Raw genomic sequence first — 7,058 nt, 5'->3', positions numbered from 1 at the left:
GAAACATGCTCATGCCCATACACGAGTGAAATGCTTTCATACAAACACCCACACTGTTGAAAATGCTGTCATGAACACAAGATCGCTTACAAATACTAAAATGTAAAAATTAATCATTTATTTAGCAGGGATGCATGGTGGGCGACTTGTTAGCACGATGGTCTCACAATGCAGAGGTCGCGGGATTGATTCCGGCTTTCCTGTTTGGAGTTTGCATGTTTCCCACACGCCTGCGTGGGTTCTCCGGTTTCCTCCCACATTCCAAACACATGCATGGCAGGTTGTTTGGACACCCTAAATTGGTGTGAGTGTGAGCGCGGATGGTTGTTTGTCTTTGTGTGACCTGCGATTGGCTGGCAACCAGTTTAGGGTGTACCCCACCTACTGCCCCAAGATAGCTGGGATAGGCTCCAGCACCCCCCGCAACCCTTGTGAGGAGAAGCCGTACAGATAATGGATGGTGGGATGGCATTCATAATGGACGGCCGCCACGGTGGGCGACTTGTGAGCACGATGGTCTCACAATGCAGAGGTTGTGGGATCGATTCCGGCTCCGGCCTTCCTGTGTAGAGTTTGCATGTTCTCCCAAGCCTGCGTAGTTTTCTCTGAGTTCGCCAGTTTCCTCGCACATTGCAAAAACATGCATCCATTTACTCTGATGCCAATGTTTTCTGTACCTTATGGCAGATTTTTCTCTTTGCCGAAGACTATTAGCACTTGTAGAGCGAGGACCTGTGCCACAGTCGTCAACTGCACCCTAAAATCTGATCATTTTGTATTTTAGACATTACACACTACACAGTTAAAGATGGTCCAAAAAAGAAAAATGGATTAATGTATTTCAACTTACATAATACTCTTTAAAGAGCTGACCAGCTCATTCCCAGAGGTACGTATTGGGGCGTATTGGTCGTCTTTACAGAAGACTCCAGGAGGTAACTCAGGTTTGACCTTCAGCCACAACAGAGTGTTGGGTGTGAGTGCTTCCAAGTCGTTGAGGTCGGAAGATGTCCTTGTGATAGGCCTGCTGTTTATAACTGCTTCAGCCTCACCAAGCAAGGTATATTGACTTTCTTCACCCGAAATTTGTTCTTTTACAGTGACATTCAGGATTTTTCTCACAGACCAAATAAGTCGCTCACAGCTTCCTCCGTGGTGGGAACCTGCTGGGGGATTGCTATGCCACTGAATACCTTTTTGCAGCAAGTGTTTCTCGATTTACTTAGTGTTCCATTCTTTGATTGATTTCTTCATTTCACTGTCAGCTGATCTAAAGTTGGTTCCGTTATCAGAATACATCTCTCTCACTTGTCCTCTTCTGACAAGAAATCTTCGGATTGCGTTGAGACAAGCATCTGTGTCACGTGAAGATGCAATTTCCAGATGTACGGCTCGTACAGCGAGACATGTAAAAATCACGCCGTATCTCTTTACTTGTCCTCTAACCCTACTTACTTAGAATGGACCAAAATAATCAACGCCAATTCTCTTGAAAGGCGGATCGTCAGGTAGCACTCTTCTGATGACTCTAGCAGCTCGAGGTATCCAAAACTGTTGATGCAGATTAGCCATCATGTGGTTCCTTCCAGCGTGAGCTGTAATCTCATGAATGTATCTCAGGACTAGCTTTGTGTTATGTGAATCCTTGGCAAGATGGCTTGCTGTTTTGCTGTTTCAGGCATGGCTGCGTGGCTCAACTGTCCACCAACCCTCATGACACCATCTTGAAGTACTATATTGAACTTGTAAAGTGGGCTACTTTTCTTCACCCTTTTTTGTTTTTCAAATATGGCTAAATCTTTTTTGAAACTTCGCCTTTGACAGTATTTCACAAGTTCTCTTTCTGCTTTATCCAAGTCGTCGCAGGTCAAATACTTTCCTTTGACAGTTCTCTTGAATAAATTCATCTTGCCTTCTTCACCTAATGTGATTAACTCCTTTCTATTTTCCTTTACTCTGTCAGTAAGTCTTTCAGCTTTAGAAACCAGGCTACGGCCTGCTTCAATGCTGTCCAAGACGAATAATGGTTCATCCACTGGCCCAGAGAATCTTTGGGCTACAGTGACTGAATTACATGCACTTGAGTCACTCATTTGACCTCCAGGTCATTAATTGGTAATTTGAAGTGGTTTTTGTGTTTAACTAAATTCCTGGACACTGCCTGATTTTTTTCAGAGCTGTACAACCACTAGAAAGGGTGGTTCCCACAATGTGAGTTTTGCTCAGGTGGCCCAACAATGTCACAAAAACAAGTAGGGGGGTGTGTGTGTGTTTGTATAAGCTACATGTTGGGGACCAACATCGGACAGCACACCCACTGTAGGGGACCAAAATTTTTGTGGGGACCAAAAATCTGGGCCCCACAAAAAAGAGCATTGAATTCAGTGATAAGAAGCTCAGGGGGAGGTCCTGTCAAAGTTTCAGGGCTTCCCAGGAAGGTCACAAAAACAAGACGAGTGTGCTAGAAATGTGTGTGCGGAAAAATTACTCAGGATCGCTGTCTAGTGGTCGGTCCCGGTACTGCACTTACGCACACTTCACACACTCGGCTGGTCTGCGCATGTGCAGGACAGTCTGCTTTTTGTCAGGCAGCCACCCTCCCCTCCCCCACAGCCCAACCCGAAAAATTGAGATGTTAGTTAAGTATTTATTCCTATTATTGAGTGAGATTACATATTTTTACTTGGCAGCTGGCACAACAGCTAAGCTTGGAGCACAGTTATTGCAAAATAAAATAAATAAACAGTAACAACAATAACGATTGTTAATATTGTTATACTTTATAGCGTAACCTATTTATACAAATTTTCTGTATGCAATTTCAAGTGCAACTAATATAGTTGTGCATATAGATAGCCACCAAACTCCATACATTAGATAAAAATAAGAGCCACGATGTTAACCAATTAACAGTTCAAGAAAAAAGCAGACATCCAAGAACTTGCTTTGTTACTTTTGCGTGGCCAGAACTACAAACCCCAAAGCAGAGCAAACCCAAAACATCAGAGAAAGTACAATACTTTTGTCAAGGAGTGGTGCTGCTGCTTTGCGATCGCTGCCACCATAGTGAACGCGCTCCCACATTCGTGCACACGCACACATGCCACACACCTGTTTTCCACGTCCTGTCAGTCCACTCCGTCGGTCCGCATTTATTTCGTTGGTCAGCCATCACGGTTGGGTGCGCACTAGATCGCTGTTAAACCATCTTCTACGCCACAGTCCTCGTGTTCAACAAACATTTCTCCCGAATTCGCCTACCATGCACAACTCTCCACTTTCAAACCGAGCGCCGCTGTTACTTCCGGGTTTTTAGCGCCAAGCACTTGACGCTAGCGTGTGACGTCATGGCGAAATACTAGGTTTTAAAATAAAAAATTTCTTTTTTTTGTACAGTCTAAGTGCATGGGGTTATGATAGATCGAATGAGTATACCTTTATGTACTCACTAACATTTATGTTGATCATAAAATGTTGTTTTGATGAAGAAAACTGTTATTTTTTAGAATCAATTGGCTTAGGGCACTTGGGCAAACTACGGCCCGGGGGCCACTTGTGGCCCGTTAAACGTTTCAATCCAGCCCCCCAAACTTGAAAAAAATTAAATGAATAAGCCTTGTTAATGGTTTATTTTCTAAATACTGTGGTTTTTCAAAGACATATATATTGTTGTAATGCTTTTGTTCACTTTCGTTTAAAATTAAATGTATTTTAGGACTCATTGTGCCCCCCCCCCTCCCAATCAAAAAGTTTGCCCATCCCTGGCATAGTGGATGGGCCGAGGAGTTTAAAAGGCACACATCATGCATTTTTCAGTCAGTTTTAGCCAGGGCTTGGTATGGGGAAGACCAGCTGGTTTACATGTAATCATTAAATTTTCCCAAGTTTTATTTAAGTTAATTGGACAAAACAAAAAAAACGCAATATTCTTCTGCCAGAGAGTATGTAATATTCTTCTGCCATTTTATTGTAGAGGGCCATTTTGAGCCCCTAACAATATTATTCAACCAAGAGATCATGAGTCGTCGCCCACTTACTTTCTGAAGTCAGCTGGGATGTCACGGCTGTGACCCTCGTGAGGATAAAGTGGTTCAGATGGAAAAGTAGGACTAAGGGCTTTTTCTCAGGTTTCCATGCGCAAATCCATGTATATTAGGTTAATTGGAGACTCTAAATTCTCTACTCATCAAATGACATTCGTGACCCTGATGGATAGATAAAATAGATTATTAATCTGCCATGGGAAGTCCAAGGTGTCTGGTAGAAAGAAATGCATTCATACACTCATTACACAGTCAACCAAGCAAAGACACAAAGCCTAGGGCAGGGGCGGGCAAACTTTTTGATTGGAGGACCACAATGGGTTCTAAAATATGACAGAGGGGCCGGACCAGGAGCAGATGGATGGAGTGTTTTGGAAACCTCACCTCATCTGAGAAAAAAAATACATTTAATTTTAAATGAAAGTGAATAAAAGCATTCCAACAATAATATTTGTCTTTGAAAACCACAGTGTTTAGAAAATAAAACATTAACAAGGTTTATTCATTAAATTTTTTTCAAGTTCGGCGGCCCGGATTAAAACTTAACGGGCCGCATGTGGCCCCCGGGCCGTAGTTTGCCCTCGCCTGGCCTAGGGCATAAACACATACATGTAATATCCAATCCGCTTATTCTCACAAGGATAGCGTGCTGGAGCCTACCCAGCTGTCAACGGACAGTAGGCGGGGCACACCCTGAAGTGGTTGCCAGCCAATCGCAGGGCACGCAAAGACGAACAACCATCTGCGCTCAAACTCACTCACAAATGCAACCTCCACACAGGAAAGCTGGGTCCCGGGATCGAACCCTGCACCTTGGGACTGCGAGCCGGATGTCCTAACCAGTCTTAACTCATTAAATACCAGCCATTTTCACTGGAGCAACCCGCTCAATCCCAGCGTTTTCCTGGGTTTTGACTAATATTGCAAGGCCCACAGAATATAGTATTCTAATGCTATATAGACATGGAGCACACCCGAAGAAAGATGAGACTCTCTTCTTTCAACAGAAAAAAAATGTTTGTTCCTATCTTTTTCCATTCTTGAGCAATCGGCATTTGAAAATAGCTAAATTTCATGAAAACTCCAATCCCTGGGGAAAAAACTGAGAAAATGAGATTTGTAAACTGATGCATTTTGACCATAATTTGAATTTTGACACTATTATTTATGGCTTTTATGACACCTCTAACATCTAAATAATGCATGCCTTCTATAAAATAACAAAAAAAAGCACAAAAAATGTTTTTGATAAAATAAATTTATTTGCACATAACACTAAACGACTGAACTGTTGAACTATGTACAAAAATGAAATACATCAGTGTCATACATACTTTTTTTTTTGTGTGATATAAAATAAAACAGTTGCCTTGATGCAAGGGCACACAACATAGTTCACACCACATTCTTGTTTCACTCCGTTTGCCTTTGCGCAAACAGACCCGACACTTTCGTTGTGGTCTGGCTTTGCTGGTCCGTGGAAAATAGGCGAGCTTGTGTTTGTCCACTGGGGTTTGTGTGAAAATAATTGTCTGGGAAGTGATTGCTGGCATCCGCGATGTGCTGCAGAAGCTCATCCGTGAGAAACAGCTGCAGGAAATCAGCTGGCTCCTCAGACTCCAAATGGGCAGCGGCATTCAGTGGTCCAGGGGTTGCTGTAAAGTCGATTTTCCTCGGTTGCCATCCAGTGTGACGCCATCCGGAACCACTGCTTCCTGATGCACAACCTGTAAATTACAGAAATATAAACAATTGGAAATATATATTTATTGCTGCATTTTATTGCTGGCGTGTGAAGTTTCATATTATAATTTACCTTTCTTTACACCAACAAGACGAGGAGGAACTTTCTTGCCGCGGGATGCACAATCTGTGAATTTTAGAAAGTATGCATGATTACCACACCATTCAGTATTGTTGTTTCCTCGTCGGGGAGGAGATGCGCTCGCGCGTAACTGCACATTTACGCGACATTTTCTGCCCGCAAGATGCATGATATGTACAATAAAAGCATGAGGGCTAAAACCACATGTTCAATGGTAACTTGCGAGCGTTTACTTCCTCGTCGGCGAGGACTTACGCTCGCGTGTAATTGTGCAATAGAGGCGGCCGGACGAGGAAGTCAGCGAGCAAGCTCGCGTCTAACTGCACATTTACGCGACATTTTCTGCCCGCAAGATGCATGATATGTACAATAAAAGCATGAGGGGTAAAACCACATGTTCAATGGTAACTTGCGAGCGCTTACCTTCTCGTTCGGGGGGATCTGGTGAGGACTCTCAGCTGCTTTGGCTATTGTCCGAAGGCAGGCGATGCAGGCCGCAAGGCACGCGCACCCTCTTTAGACGCCGTTTTGTTGTGACGACGACGAAGCGTCATCCTCTCAACCAAAGCGTCTCCATCGCCTTGATGCTTTTAGGAAGATTTTTTTTACAAAAAAGCATTCCTCGATCGTCATTTGCTTGGAGGATTTCATTGCTAACGCTACTAATGCGACTGCTGCTAGTGCTGCCGATGCTGCTGCTACCCACGCTGCTCTCCACACTTATAAGTCTACCCCAGGATCCCGCCCCCCCATTTGTACCTCTGGCGCAGATTCAAGGCGGATCTTTTGCACCTCTGCCCCCTGCTGGGTGATTTTTACATGATTCACAATGCGGACAAGGCTGATTCTCAGTCAGAGGTTGCATCAGACCCTTATGTACACTATGACGTAAAAAAGACAGGAAACGTACTTATACGTCTTTGGTAGAGGGCGCCATTGCATTAAAAGACGTCTTTGTACGTCTAAGGGAGTAAATGAGTTGAACAAAGTACAGGGTCCTTCACCTGACTACAGATGATCTTCTGGGGACTTTATTTGGTTTTAATCACTTTTGGGGTCTGTATCTATGCACACTCCCTGGTTTTGCTACCTTCCCGGGTACCACATACACACTGCTTAGTTTCTCTGCCTTCGTGGGTACCACATACATATTGCTTGGTTTCTCTGCCTTCCTGGGTACGACATACACA

The 7,058-nt window shown here is 43.7% G+C and overlaps 1 long non-coding RNA gene across 1 annotated transcript; it reads right to left on the bottom strand.

Moving 5' to 3' along the window:
- Positions 1-5,283: 5,283 nt before the first annotated feature.
- Positions 5,284-6,596, bottom strand: LOC148314956 (uncharacterized). Its single transcript, XR_015841384.1, has 3 exons — positions 6,292-6,596; positions 5,860-5,913; positions 5,284-5,770 (listed from the first exon to the last, which is right to left on the bottom strand). It is a non-coding gene; the product is annotated as an uncharacterized LOC148314956 (long non-coding RNA).
- Between the last annotated feature and the right edge of the window lie 462 nt (positions 6,597-7,058).

The sequence above is a fragment of the Idiotropiscis lumnitzeri genome, unplaced genomic scaffold, assembly GCF_059441095.1.
Source record: "Idiotropiscis lumnitzeri isolate Australia: NSW breed Sydney's pygmy pipehorse unplaced genomic scaffold, RoL_Ilum_1.0 HiC_scaffold_178, whole genome shotgun sequence".
In the NCBI taxonomy this organism is placed as follows: domain Eukaryota; kingdom Metazoa; phylum Chordata; class Actinopteri; order Syngnathiformes; family Syngnathidae; genus Idiotropiscis; species Idiotropiscis lumnitzeri.
The sequence above is the reverse complement of the archived record's forward strand: the minus strand, read 5'-3'. Positions and strand labels throughout refer to the sequence as shown.